Genomic DNA, 14,033 nt, shown 5'->3' with positions numbered 1-14,033 from the left:
TTTTCCCAGAGACTTTCATGGGACAGAAGGATATGCAGACAGAATTATTTATTTCTTCTTATTTAATAAGGCTCTATAACTTATCTTCATGAAAATAAATAGTGACAAGTTAAGCCTTACACAATAACATAAGATTCATGGGTTAAGTGACTTTTTAAGAAATAAAAGGCTTGGAAGATTTTCTGTCATTTTGCTTGTCCAGACTGATTGCTAATGAGTAACTATTGATTACTAGTCTTTGGAGCTGAAATGAGACATACGTGTGCATGCTGAGGTATTGTGTTCTGGTTAGTGAATGACTGATGAGTATCTTTGGATTTATGAAATGTTTTATCTAGAAATGTTTAATCTAGAAACACAAGTATGTGATCAAAGCAATAAGGTGTGGAAGACGTGTTTGAAGAAGTGCACTGTTAAGTTCCACAGATACTAATATAGAAACTATGACTGGATAATTTTGGTACCTTATTTATACTATATAATTCACTTTTGAGGGATTTGGGATTCCTTGAAGGTATCAAATTGAGATAAGAGCCTCTTTACTTCTGACGTGCTTTAAATGTCTCCTGGATTAGTTTTAAATGATATTAACCTATGTCAAGAAGAGAACACAATTAATAAAGGGCACTGTAATGGCGATATCTTAAAATACTTTAAACAATGCATAGATGAGATTCATTATATGTAGTGCATTATTAAGCAGAATTTTCTAGTGTAGCCTTGTTATTTGATGTATATTACACCATCTACAGTCAGAAAGGAAAAAAAAGAAAACCAACACCCTTACATTATCTAGTACCTGAGCAGATCAGATTAAATGACAGATCTTTTGCATACCACTTTATCTTTTGTTTCTAGACTTGCTGGATTTTCCTGACTTCAGGACAGCATAAAAAGAAAAGACAAAATGATAATAGCATACTATGTGGTACATCACATCTAGTGCCATCTTTTCACACTTCACTTGTGTTCTGCTTACATGACATTGCTGCTGATGATGTAGATATACGTGTCCGAAATGTAAGTACCCTTCTTCAGAGGCCTGTTGAATGTATTATTGGATAGAAGTAACATCAGACAGTGAAGATTAAAGGAGACTGATAAGTGCCTTAGGATTTTAGGAGGAAAAGATACATCTTGCAAGAGGATGCTGATCACTAGTAATCTGTGATGGTAGATCAAGTAGGGTGCAAAACAAAAAAGATACATATTAGGAGCTCAGGTTGACAAAGCACAGTTTCAAATAAGTGAAAACAGAAATGGGAGAATCTTTTGAAGAAAAGTTAGAGCACAGAGAAAAAATAAAGTAACTTTATGTACTGTCATAGACCAGAATTTTGTTACACTTGGCTTTGCATAGTGCACACAAAACATGCTGAGGGTACCAAATAATAGTAAGCTGGCTATGGCAAAACACACAATCTTACTGAGCTCAAACAATTAGTAAGTCCTCTTTTTGAAACAACCCCCTCAAATGTTGTGGTTTAACCCAGCAGGCAGCTAAGCTCCACACAGCCTACTTTTCATTCCCTCCCTCACCTCACAGTGGGCTCGGGAAGAGAATCAGGAAAAAAAAAAAAAAGTAGCAGAACTTGTGGGTTCAGGTGAAAAAGTAGGAGGGCTGCTCAGAAAGTAATGCCTCCTATTTTGTCATGTTGCCCATGACGTCAGAAGCAGGCAGCAGTATGGTAGTAGAGGTTGAACCTTCTGACCAATAAAAATAAAAAACTTTTGCATCCTCTTTGGTGAGGAAAACTTCATTGTCAGAAGTAAATATTTTTCTTCTTTTAAAGCTCCCAAATATGGAGTTTCCACTAGCAATGACTGCATCCAGTGATCATCTCACTAGTCCCATTTTATAACCATTTACTACGTATAGACTTTTGGTAAATAAATAAATACAAACCATTTTTGTAGCCATGGAATGGATAGAGAGGTGTTAGTTAGACACTACATCCTATTGTGCATTCTGTCTTGATTTAATTATATTAATAACAAAATTTTAATTTCAGCATTAACATCAGTTAGTGTGTAGTCTATCTTATGATTTAATCATGATTATGAAGCTGTGTTGTCCATCTCCACATTTAGAGGAGAGTTAGAATAATGAAGTGGCTGGAATTTAAAAACAGTTTGTATCTCCTTTGGGATAATTAACACTTTTTGCCTCTAAAAACAATGTTTCCTTTCACATACTCTCTCCTTCTCTCATTTGCATAGGTATAATATCTATGGGTCTGAAAAATACTTTTTCCTAAATCTCGTTCTGGAAGCCTTACACATTTTTAGTGCTGTAGAAGAATATCAGAAAGTATGTATTAAAAACACAATGGGGAAGAACTGCAAAATGAATTGGACCTTTCAAAAGAGTTGGATTAGACAAAGCTAGATTAGAAAGAATTCTTGACATTACTTTATAAAACTGAAGAATCACTATCTGTTTTTTTTAGATAGTCGCCCTCTTTTTGGAAGAACAATTGTATACAGCTCAGTAAGGCTTCTTAGGGCATTTCTTATTTTCTACTACTAAATTTATCTTTTCCTTACAGTTAGGGAGCTGAGAGAATTAGAAACCCTGCAATAAAGATGGAGAGATAGAAGTAGCTTTAAAGAAATAATTCAAACATGACTCAGCTCAAATGACCACATAAAAGAAAAATAAATTACACTTTGTTTCTTAATAAGAAATGAAGATTCAGCTAATACTCTTGAAAGTAATATCTCTATTCATCTTTCAGGCCAGAAAAGGAAAAGATATTGCTTGCTTAAATGCAGCAACTCAGACTTTATTGAATAAACCTGATGTAGAAAAATCTATACCCATAAGAATTGTTTCCATGGGTAGAAAACTACTGTAAATAAGGATGTACAGAAGTATAATCAACCTCAGACAGCTTCACCGATAGGCTTATAAATATCATTAAAAATCCATAATAGCTATTTGGTGCTTTTGTTTCTCATGACCTCTTTTTAAAAGGAAGGGGTTTGTTTTGATTTTTGTTTGTTTGTTTATTTGTTTTTTTTCCCTCAGAGATGAAGCTAACACAAGCTTAATGAGAAGGACTAATGCAAACACAGCAAGGACCAGATGAAGTCAGGAAGTAGAAAAGATTTATTCACAAACTCATGCCACATGAGTTATCAAGTGAGACATTGTATATAATAGTACAAATAACTGAAACTTTGTATGCATATTAAACTTGTCTGCTTAATACAACTCCAATTCACTCATAAATTTCCAGATTTCTCCATCACTCACTCAACTACACTAGCTCAGGGTGTGATTGGCCCTTTTGGCTCTCAGGGCACGCTGCCGATTCTTGTTCAACTTTCATCACCCAGAACCCCCAGATCTCTTCCCTTGGAGCTGCTCTCCACCCTCTCATACTACATTCTGTACACATACTCAGAGTCCAGGAGAGCCATTTTCATTGACAAGTTAGCAGTGCTGTGCCTAACACTACTGGTAAAAAGAAAAGCACTTGTTACTTTTAACTATATGGTTTGCATATCCAGCAGTAATGAAAAAGAAAAGAAGAGAAAGTGAGTCACAGTTAATATTGGACATAAAAGCTAAACTGATTATGTCAATAGTCATTCCTAAAGCATGCATAAGGTTTCAGAGAGCTGCAGGTAGAATCATATACAGACACAAATATTTTTACAAAAATTCCTTGGAATAATTCTGTTTCCAGTTTCTTAGCATCTTTTTGTAACTCTGAGAGCATGACAGTAACATTTCAACCACTGTGTAGACAATCACAGTTTTATCACAGCTTTAAGCTAATAGGGACTACTTCATCTCCCATGGAGATACGATACATCAGTAATACATACCTCACATTGGCATGATTTTTTGAATAAGAGTAATTTGAATAGTTTTTTCTTTTTCTTTTTCTTTTTTTTTTTTTTTTCTGTTCACAGTTTGTAAAAATGATCCACTTCAATATTTCTACAGGCTTCTAAAATCTAATACGCTTCATTGCTTGTTTACTTTCCCAAATGGCAGACCTTCATTCCTCCCTAAAAAAAAAAAAAGAAAAAAAGACAAGCTCAAGAAATCCACAATACATATCATCTTAATCATATGCATTACTTAGTCTTTGTTGGGGCATATGGTTAAACTGTCATAAGCAGAATACTAATAGCAGAGGAACCATTAACATCAATCTTTTGATAGTAGACATCTATTCAGTAACAGGTTTTAAAAAAAAAACAAACTATGGATTAAAAATTATGTACATGAAGAAATAGAATACCATATTTTGAGCTGAAATTAGGTAATTTTTAAGGTAAAAAGCACAACATTTTTCCATTGTGGAACAGCAATTTTTTATTTTTTAATTTTTGTATTTGACCTCCCTGATAACATTCAAGAGCACAAAAGTTGTGCAGGGCTTTAAAAAAGTGCCTATAGCTTTTAGTTTTAAAGGAAGTATGCTAGCTAATCATGCTAGTACATCTAGCTAAAATGATTAGTAAGAGGTGCTTTTCTTGCATTATTCTGTCACAGGATATGCTGCCTTTTGCTAGCAGTTAAAGCACGCAGATGTAGATAAACACCCTGTAACAGTACTAAAGTATTAAGTGCTTCTTTTCTTTCCTCTAAAGCCTTGAGATAACAGAAACTACAATAATCTACTTAAGAAAGACTTAATGCTCCCCTTGGGAAATGAGGTAAAGAGAAACCAATCTAAGTACAAAATAAAAATTACCTTTCAGAGTTCCCTGTATTCTCTAATTTGTTGTGAAATCTAATTTGTGACTATGGAAGAAAAATGTATTGCTAAGTATATTAATAAATAAACTTTGTTTTACCTGGCGTTACAGCTGCTCTCAACCAAAAGAACCTCCTAGATATTTCAGAAGGAAATGATATTACTATGTCTACAATTAAACAGAAATAAAATACATATTCAACATTTTGCATCTAAGCCCAGCAAAATCTGTTCCCAAGCCGTTCTTAGCTTCCAGTTAGTTTATACATAAGAAAGGAAAGTTGCAGATCTTCACTCCTTATAGCCCTAATAATGAAAAGCTAGGATGGAGGTTCTCTAAAAAAAATTAAATTAGGCCTAATGAATGTCTTGGTTACTTCTCTGCAAGTGAAACTGTGCACACATTAAAAGCAATTGCATTTCAGAGATTCAAAATAAGAAATATATGTTTGAATCCAGATTACATACAAGATTTCATAAGAAGATCTGTATATAGTTTAAAACAAGAAGACATACAAATTTAAAATATATATGCCAATATTGATACATATGCAAATAAGAAAACAGTATTTTTTACATCATATCTGAGTTCAAGGTAGGAATACATTTAAGGTTCTACAGTTTCCTATTTCATCTCTGCATTAATTCACTCATAGAAATAATGAGCAAATGATCAGTAATGGATGGAAAAGCTGGACACACATTACCAGCACTTTGAAAACTGCAGACCAAAATCTTGCTCACTTCTTTACTACAATGCCATCTCCAAATATCTAACATGAACATGAACCAAATATCTAACATGAATATTTTGTCACGCCCGTACATCTACTTAGATCAACAAAATCAAAACAAAAACAGATTCTGATATAGATTATTTGACTAAAGACACAAATCCACTGGAGGCCCAGTTTTATATAATAAAACAAATGTACTGTGGAACAACTCAATGATATACAGGAATTTGCAATACTGCTCCCTCTGGCAGTAAGCCTATTATGCCTATTTTTTATTTTTTTTTTAATTTTGCAATTGTGTTTTCCCCACACAGTACAAGATATAGAGGAAGAAAGCCCTAATGTGACAGTCATGTACTTTCATATTAGACAGAGAATACTAAAACATTCTTTTCTTTAATTATTATCAAAACATATGTCTAATGAGAATATTTTAAGGCAGAACAATGTGAGCAGAACAAATTATTTTTACAATAGCGTTAAAAAAAAAAGTACTGAAGGCAAATGAAAGCAAATGTGATGTACAAAAAGCTCTTTCAAGAAGGACAAATGCTGATTATTTCCATATGCAATAATGCCAAATCATGTAGTTTTTCTAATGACACTCCCTCCCTTCTCTTCATTTTATAATCTAACATGTGGAAAATATTCCCAGCCTCTAAGAGTTAGTTACAAAGACACATTTGGCAGACACACCATATTCGATAGCATAATTTTTAAACTGCTTCTGTAACCCAAGAGAATCTTTCAATAAAGAGATTAAAGTATTGAAATTTTATTCTCTACATTTGAGAGGACGGTGGCTGACTCTGATGACTAATTGAAAGCTAGATTTCATTGCATTATACTGGACACTAATTAGACCAGTTGGAACAATTTTCCAGCAATGTAACATTCAAAAAAAACAAAAACACTTCAATACATAGAAAAAAGATAGAAGGACAGAGAAAAGGACAAAGAAAGGGAAAAATAACTGCCAAATATAAACAGAAATGAAGAGGGAATTCATGAAAGAATTAGGTTAAAAAATAAAGAGGATTATAATTTAATTAAATTGGTTTGTGATGGAGTTATCAGATTATTTTTTTTTTGCTCTTTTGAGATAACAGGCTGTTTCATCAAGAACTAGAGTTGTTTACATAGATGCTGTAAAATTATATCTTCGTGCAGACAGTAATAATTGCTTTACTTGCAGTGTTAACTATCATCCTCACACCTGAAGTATGCTCTTCTAATAAGTGCCTTTCCACATAAACTGAAGATATCTCTCCCAAATTAGGTCAAATGTTTGCCCCACGAGGCTGTGTAAATAATTTATATTGCTTTCATGAGATCCTTGTAAGATCTGTGTGTGATAGCAGTACTGATATTTACCCAGAGTATGGTAAGAATTTTAGTCAGACATCTGTCCTACATCTCAAGTACTGCTTCAATGTGCATGAATGTGGGTTTCTTTTTTTTTTCTTTTTTTTTTTAATTGTCAGAGGACATCATCTAGCTCAAAAAAAAAAAAAAAAAAAAAATTAAAAAATCACACCTAAAGTTTCTGCATTAACCTTTTTTTTTTTTTTTTTTAATCACCCCTACTTATATCTTCATGCTTACAATAATTTGGTGGAACTTGTTCCTTTTAAGATTGCTCTCACTTAATTACTGAAGCAAGAGAGTCCAAATTGGATGCAAACCATGCTAAAACTACACTATAATACTCCCTGTGAAGCCCTAGCAGCACATGCCAGCAATGCGCACTTCACAACCCAGAAAGCCAATTGTATCCTAGGCTGCATCAAAAGCATAGCAAGCAGGTTGATGGAAGTGATCCTGCCCCTCTACACTGCACTGGTGAGGCCTCATCTGGAGTACTGCATTGAGATGTGTAGCTTTCAGGCAAAAAGGATTTTTTATGATGAAGGTGATGAGGCGCAGTTACAGGTTGCCCAGGGATGTGGTGGATCCTGTCCTTGGAGATACTCAAGGTCAGGCTGGATGGGGATCTGAGCAACCTGATCTAGCTGTGCATGACCCTGTTCACTGTGGGGGAGTTGAGCCAGACAATATTTTAGGATCCCTTCCAACTCAAACAATTATATGATTCTATGAATATTTGCTTCCATCAGATCAATAGGCTGACTTCTTTAGATAGCCATACAATTGCTAGAGATGACACAGGGAAGTGTGAACTCATACCTGAGCCAGAGATGGACACGAGACAGGAAAGGAGACAGAGAAACAAGGGAGCACACACAAGGCTGAGTGAGATTTTAAGCAGCAATCCATGAATATCTCATCATATGCCAATCATGAAACAGCAAAGTGAAGGGGCAAAGCTTCCTCTATGCATTACATGGCAGAAACATTCTGCTGCTATTTGTTTTAGGCTTTTTATTCTCTGGGAATGAGGAAAGGACTTCACAATCATCATTGTGCTGATGAATTCAGTACTTCTTTGATAAACTGACCTTTGAAAACGCTAACTGAAAATTTTAAATTACTTGAAAATCTTCAGTAAATACAAGCAATTCTATAATGCAAATCACCTAGTTGCATGATTTTGTTTCTTCAAGGGTGTATAATGGCTGTCTATCATAAACTGAAGCACCCACATACTTGAATCAAAATAGGTGAAGAGAGATGAGTGCCAAACATCTCATTAATTTTCAGCAGTAACCGAAGAGAGGCAAAAGAGAGTAGTACATCTATTTTACTTTTTGATTGATTTTAAGTGTGTGGGTACACCAATCCTAATAATACACTAATAGTTTTCCTTTTCAGCTTTTATTTTCGGGTGAAGTCATTAAGAACAATAGGAAAACCTGATAATATTAACTGATTTACTGGAGGGTATTGAAAAATACTCATCTCTCTAGGTTAAATCTGCTCCTTTAGAAGAAAATGAATCCATCGGAACAATTAATTTCTTTTATAACACCAATTACTCTAGTAAAACTTCGCTAATTTATCCTATGAGGTGTATTTAATGCCTCCACTGGAATTTTGAATATACAAAAAAATGAAGACAAAATGTGATATGTAAATTTGCATGAATACAAATGAATTTTTCTTTGTAAAGACTGCTTTTGCCCTCAGAAAGGCAGATCAACTTCCTTTATTGGATATTAGATGACAATGTTTCATCTGCATTATATTTCCAGGCCTCCAAAAGGTAAAGAACTCGTTCTGAGCTGTGATACAAGATCTGAGACAATTGATTCTGTAGCACTTGCAGGCAACATACTTAGGCCTAGAACTTACTTTAGACATAGAAAATTAGATTACTAACTAAATGCTATTGTTATCTTGCTCTGAAAGACATTCTGCTCTCTCAGTTTGGTAACATAAACAGAAAAATCAGTGAAAGAAAAGGGCAAGGGAAATATACTCAGGAAGCAAAGCTGTTAAGGTATAAGCAAGGAATTCCCATTAATGTCTCTTGTAGCAGTCAACACATGCTGCATTGTATACCTTAGGAAAACGTATCAGTAAGATGTTGAAATGATAGAAAAATGCACCTGAACAATGCTCACAATGAACACAGAAATGAACAAAGGTATGTGCAAAGTGTGACTACACAGAACTTTGGCAGGTATATGTGCATCTACATTTTCTGCCCTGAAAACAAGATTAAAGCTCAGTGAAAATTCAAATGAGAGCAGATAAAATCGTAAATAAGGAAAGTAATGATTTTACTTTTGACTTCTGAGGAAAATCATCAAAACTGCATTGTCACTCAACCTTTTTAGACTGAACTTCTCTTTGAAATTCTTCTAAAACTGGAATTAAATCTAGCATTATTAGCATGAGTGACCTGTTTATCTTCTCACACATGCTTCGTTCTTTTACCCTACAAATATTGATGTTGACAGTCTGCTACAGCATCTCTGTACGTTAGACTTGTAGTTTTTAATGTAACAGCTTTAAGCATGAAACTACAATTTATCTCTGTTCATTTTTTTAAAAACATATATTAATTCTAGCAAAATAATTCTTTATTTATGCTGTGATAGAAGAAAAAATATAAAAGAAAAACAGGCCAGTGTGTTCTGACATCTAAAATTAATTATTTTTCTATGTGTACTCTGACTGAATGTTTTGAACAAACCACATCTTAATAATCCAAAGGGATAACTGTTCAGGAATGATAGCCCCATCTCAATAAAAGCTTGCAGTAAATGGAAGATGTATCTAAAAAATCCTTTTCAAATTAATAACGCCCTGTAAGAATATACGGAAGAAGAGTGTCTGCTCCTTTAGGGATACGTGATGAAAGGAGCCATAAACTAAACATACAAAAGAGAGGTCATTGTTAGGTATATGAAGAGCATGGAAATGATTATTTTATTTTTATGAGGATTATATAAAAACTTCACTGAAATAGAGTAATAAGGAAAGGGAAGGAGTTAAATACGTAAAACCTGACCTGTTTTATTTAATCAAAAAACACCAAAGAGCAATGAACACTTGGAAAAAAAAATACACCTACTATGCATTTTAAATATGACATCACTTAATGCATTCATTCCTTAAATTTAATAGAAATGTTATGATTTCATAGAAAAATATGACAGCTACATCTCCTTGCATTGTATGATCAAAGGTAAGAAGTAAATAGGCTGCTTCGCTGATAAAATTAAGTCTTTCTGAACACTGACACTGAACAATATTCAACTGTCCCTCCTAAATAAAAGGAATGATTTTTCTCTAGGCATGGCCTCCAACACAAGCTTTTCTTGCAGATTCCTCAAACACAGAGGAATGCACTAGAGACAGCAAGATTTATCAAAGAATATCTCCAAGCACTGCAAGAAAAAGGTTTGTCACATCCAAGAAGAAACATTTAGTAACAGGGAAAAAAGAAAAAGAAAAAAGAAAAAAAAAAAAAAAAAGTAATATATATTATATAAAGGATACAAAATTTTAAGTTCATTACCTTAAAAATACATTTGGTACATTTTTTGGCATATGATCATAGGAAACCCCCGGAGAAATCACAATATTACCTGAATTTGCCATACTTGAAAGTATTTTCTTCTTATTCTGAGCTCTCTCACAAAGAAATTGTAGAAGTAATGAGACACAGTAGTCAGAGAAAAAAAACAAAAACACCATAAGCAAAATAGAAAAAAAAGCAAACAACAGAAATGAGTATGTTTTCAGTGCTACCAATATATCTACCACTTTCAGACTCTTCCTTCTCTCTCAGTTAATGTTTCCACTAACTCTGATCTCCTCCTCTGGATGACAGGAAGTAAAAGTGTCTGAGAACACTTATTTTTCATATTAATCACCATATTAACTGCATTCATCTAACACATAAGAATAAGAAGGAGGAGGTGGAAGAGAGAATGTTTTACAGCTAAGGAAACCTTGAAGTATTTTGTCCTCTGGCCTTACACTCCTCTGCCTCATCATCTGCTATCTGACAGCCTCTTTGAATAATCACTCTTAGCCTCCAATTTGAATGCCCTTCTCTCATTAGGCAGCAAACTGTTTCCGTGTTTTTCAAACTCTAACGGTAAAACAGCCCTTTTTCAGTCTCTTTTGCAATCAAATGGATTTAAATGACAAGGGAAATTTCTAGCCTTAGCTTTCTTTACATAAATATGATAAAAATAATTATTTTTTTTTTCCCTTCTCTTTGAGATCTCAAATATCTTTCCTTTACAATAAGAGAGTTATTGCAGAGTGTGTTCTTTGCCTTTGACATTTAGCAGAATGAATGACTGATAACAGCATTATTTAGGTAGCAGATTAATCTCTATGTAGATTCAAGAGTAGAAAGAAAGAGGCATTCAAACTCTGTCCTGATACATGAAGTACTATAAATTAGAAATCTCAAAAATGCAATTAATCAATCCACATGCATTGAAAAAATTATTTTTTTTTCTTAAAAGTATTACCAGAAAGGTAAAGAACTCTTCAACACCAAACCATATCCAATTATACCATTTGTATTTAAAAAAATATGTGAGATTCCTCATTATTTTTGATAAATATCCTACCATTTAAAGAAGAAATTATAAAGAATATGGGATTTGTCAAAAGCATCCCAGGTAACACAGGAAAGACAGGACATATAATGATCATAGTATCCAAAATGCGTGTGGCCAATTTAAAGCAATTCCAAATTCTAAGATTTTTAATTTGTCACAGGAAAAACCACATTTAACAACAAAACTTGTCAAATACTTATATACAGTTCTGCCTAATAAGTTCTCCATAAATGAGAAAAGGACAATAATCTTTCATATAAAATTGGTTATAAAGACTAGCCTGTTCTGGATAGAAAGCTGGGAAAATAGTTGACTATTATACCATTCTACACAATATAGTTGTCTAATTTTTATCACAGTGTAGTACTGTAGAAAACAAATTACTTCTAAGGAAAAATAACTAAAAATACGGAGAATTAACTGATTAAGTGAATTCAATTTTCTAATTAAGACTTTGGCTATAGGACATAACTAGAAACTAAATTCTTGTGTTTTCTGGAATGAAAAGCAGACAAAAAGTGAATGCGCTTATGTTCTTCAGATGCATCACTAAATACAATAGTATATTCCCATGCAAAATCAACTTTTTCCTCACAAAACTTGTCAAATATACAATTCTGCCTAATAAGTTATCCATAAATGAGCATGTGCTTGGTTTTGTTTAAAACAAAAATCTGAAAGAACAGATTTGAAAAGATGTGAAAGTAGTCTCTGAGAACATAGAATCATAGAACACTTATAATGATTCAGATTATCTAGATGGTTGATTTCATCTTCTTTATTATAGACCCATTTTCATAGTTTGACATAGCATAACTGTGATCTGTTAATAACATAGGGAATTATTTCTTTGGAGAACTGAAATAAGTTTGATTACTGCAAGTGGCGTGCTCTTATTCCCAAATATGTAATTGAATGTAAGTAGAATAAACTTTTTATATGTACAGGAAAACTTTGGTAAAACTCATAATTAGCTCCAAAATATTGAGAGATAAAAAAATGCCAGAATTGTATTCTACCATTTTAAATCTAGGCTTTATGATACAGATGCTGATTGTAAATTCAAAATTTGAATATTATGTCCTGGATTCAGCAAGGACAGAGCTTATGTTCTTCATAGTGCCTAGTAAGATGCTACGTTTTGGACTTAGGAAAAAAACAGCATTGATAGCACGATGTTTCTAACTGTTGCTGTACAGAGCCAAGGACGATTCCGTTTTTCAGCTTCTCATACTGCCCTGCCAGCAGGGGGAAGGACTCCAGGAGTTGGGAAGGGACTGATCAGGACAGCTGTCCTAAACCAGACAAAGGATTATTCCATACCATATGGCGTCATGTAAAAAAAAATGATAAAACTGAACGGAGTTGGGCAGGGCAGGTTGCCACTGTTTAGCGAATGGCTTGACATCAGTCAGTGAGTGGTGAGCAATTACTTTGAGCACCACTGAATCATTTCTGTATGTGTGTATATATAAAATCATCACTGTTATTTCTCTTTTTTTTTTTTTTTTTTTCTTAATAGGTAGTTTTTATCTTTTTGTTTGTCTGCTTTTTCCTTCTAATTCTCAACCCCATCCCACTGGGATGGAGACAGTGAGCTAACAATTGCATGGTGTTCAGCTGCTTAAACATCTTTAGAATCCACTTGAACATAACTTCCAATCATCCAGTTCTGTACTGTGTTTTTACAGAGCTGTTAATGATTCTCATTGATTGAACTTTTTTGCTGTGTGGACTTCAAACAGAATGGAAATTTGTACTTATATTTAACAGAACTATTTCTAACTGAAAACAATGCTCTTGAGCTTATATCAATGTCCTGCGGTAAATGAAACTAGAACTTATTAATATCACCTTAAATATCCCAAAAAATATGCAATATCCATGTAATATAATAAGGATTAAAACTACCCATGCTAATTTTATATTTACTGTTTTGTGTTTCTTTTAGAGTTCCAGTAAAAAAACATGAATTGAGAGGGTAATTTACATCAAGGGAAGTGTACCTAGTGATTTTCACAGCAGGCTACATGCTAAGATGTTAATAAAACAGTGACAGTTTTACTTAGATTTGCAGTGTATCTACCAGCAAAATACAACAGAAGCTCCTCTGGCCATAGCAGAATTGATATTTGTGAAGACTGCACAGTGCACAAATGTAAACAGGATATGGAATGAGTGCATAGAGATGTAAAGACCCTAAAAGATATATACAAATTGTTTTCTTTACTTCACATTTGTTGTACCTCTAGAGATGTGTAAAGTATAAAGATATTTGAACATACACAACAGGAATAAATATGTTAGCTTTTAGGTCACTGTATATTCTCTCATGTTTTTCTTTTTCTGTTCCAGAATCCCAAAAGGACATATCTCCCTTCCCTTCCCTTCCCTTCCCTTCCCTTCCCTTCCCTTCCCTTCCCTTCCCTTCCCTTCCCTTCCCTTCCCTTCCCTTCCCTTCCCTTCCTCCCTTCCCTTCCCTTCCCTTCCCTTCCCTTCCCTTCCCTTCCCTTCCCTTCCCTTCCCTTCCCTTCCCTTCCCTTCCCTTCCCTTCCCTTCCCTCCCTTTCCCTCCCCATCCCTCCCCTT

At 34.0% G+C, this 14,033-nt stretch overlaps 1 long non-coding RNA gene across 1 annotated transcript in view; it reads right to left on the bottom strand.

Annotated features, from left to right (window-relative positions):
• Positions 1 to 273: 273 nt before the first annotated feature.
• LOC104910151 (uncharacterized) overlaps positions 274 to 14,033 on the bottom strand; it is a 71,577-nt gene continuing 57,817 nt past the window's right edge. Inside the window, exons 9-10 of the long non-coding RNA XR_014882415.1 lie at positions 3,838 to 4,023; positions 274 to 592 (exon numbers count right to left, since the gene is read on the bottom strand). This is a non-coding gene — a long non-coding RNA (uncharacterized LOC104910151). The remainder of the gene's footprint in view (positions 593 to 3,837; positions 4,024 to 14,033) is intronic.

The sequence above is a fragment of the Meleagris gallopavo genome, chromosome 3 (assembly GCF_905368555.1).
Source record: "Meleagris gallopavo chromosome 3, MGAL_WU_HG_1.1, whole genome shotgun sequence".
NCBI classification, from domain to species: domain Eukaryota; kingdom Metazoa; phylum Chordata; class Aves; order Galliformes; family Phasianidae; genus Meleagris; species Meleagris gallopavo.
The sequence above is the reverse complement of the archived record's forward strand: the minus strand, read 5'-3'. Positions and strand labels throughout refer to the sequence as shown.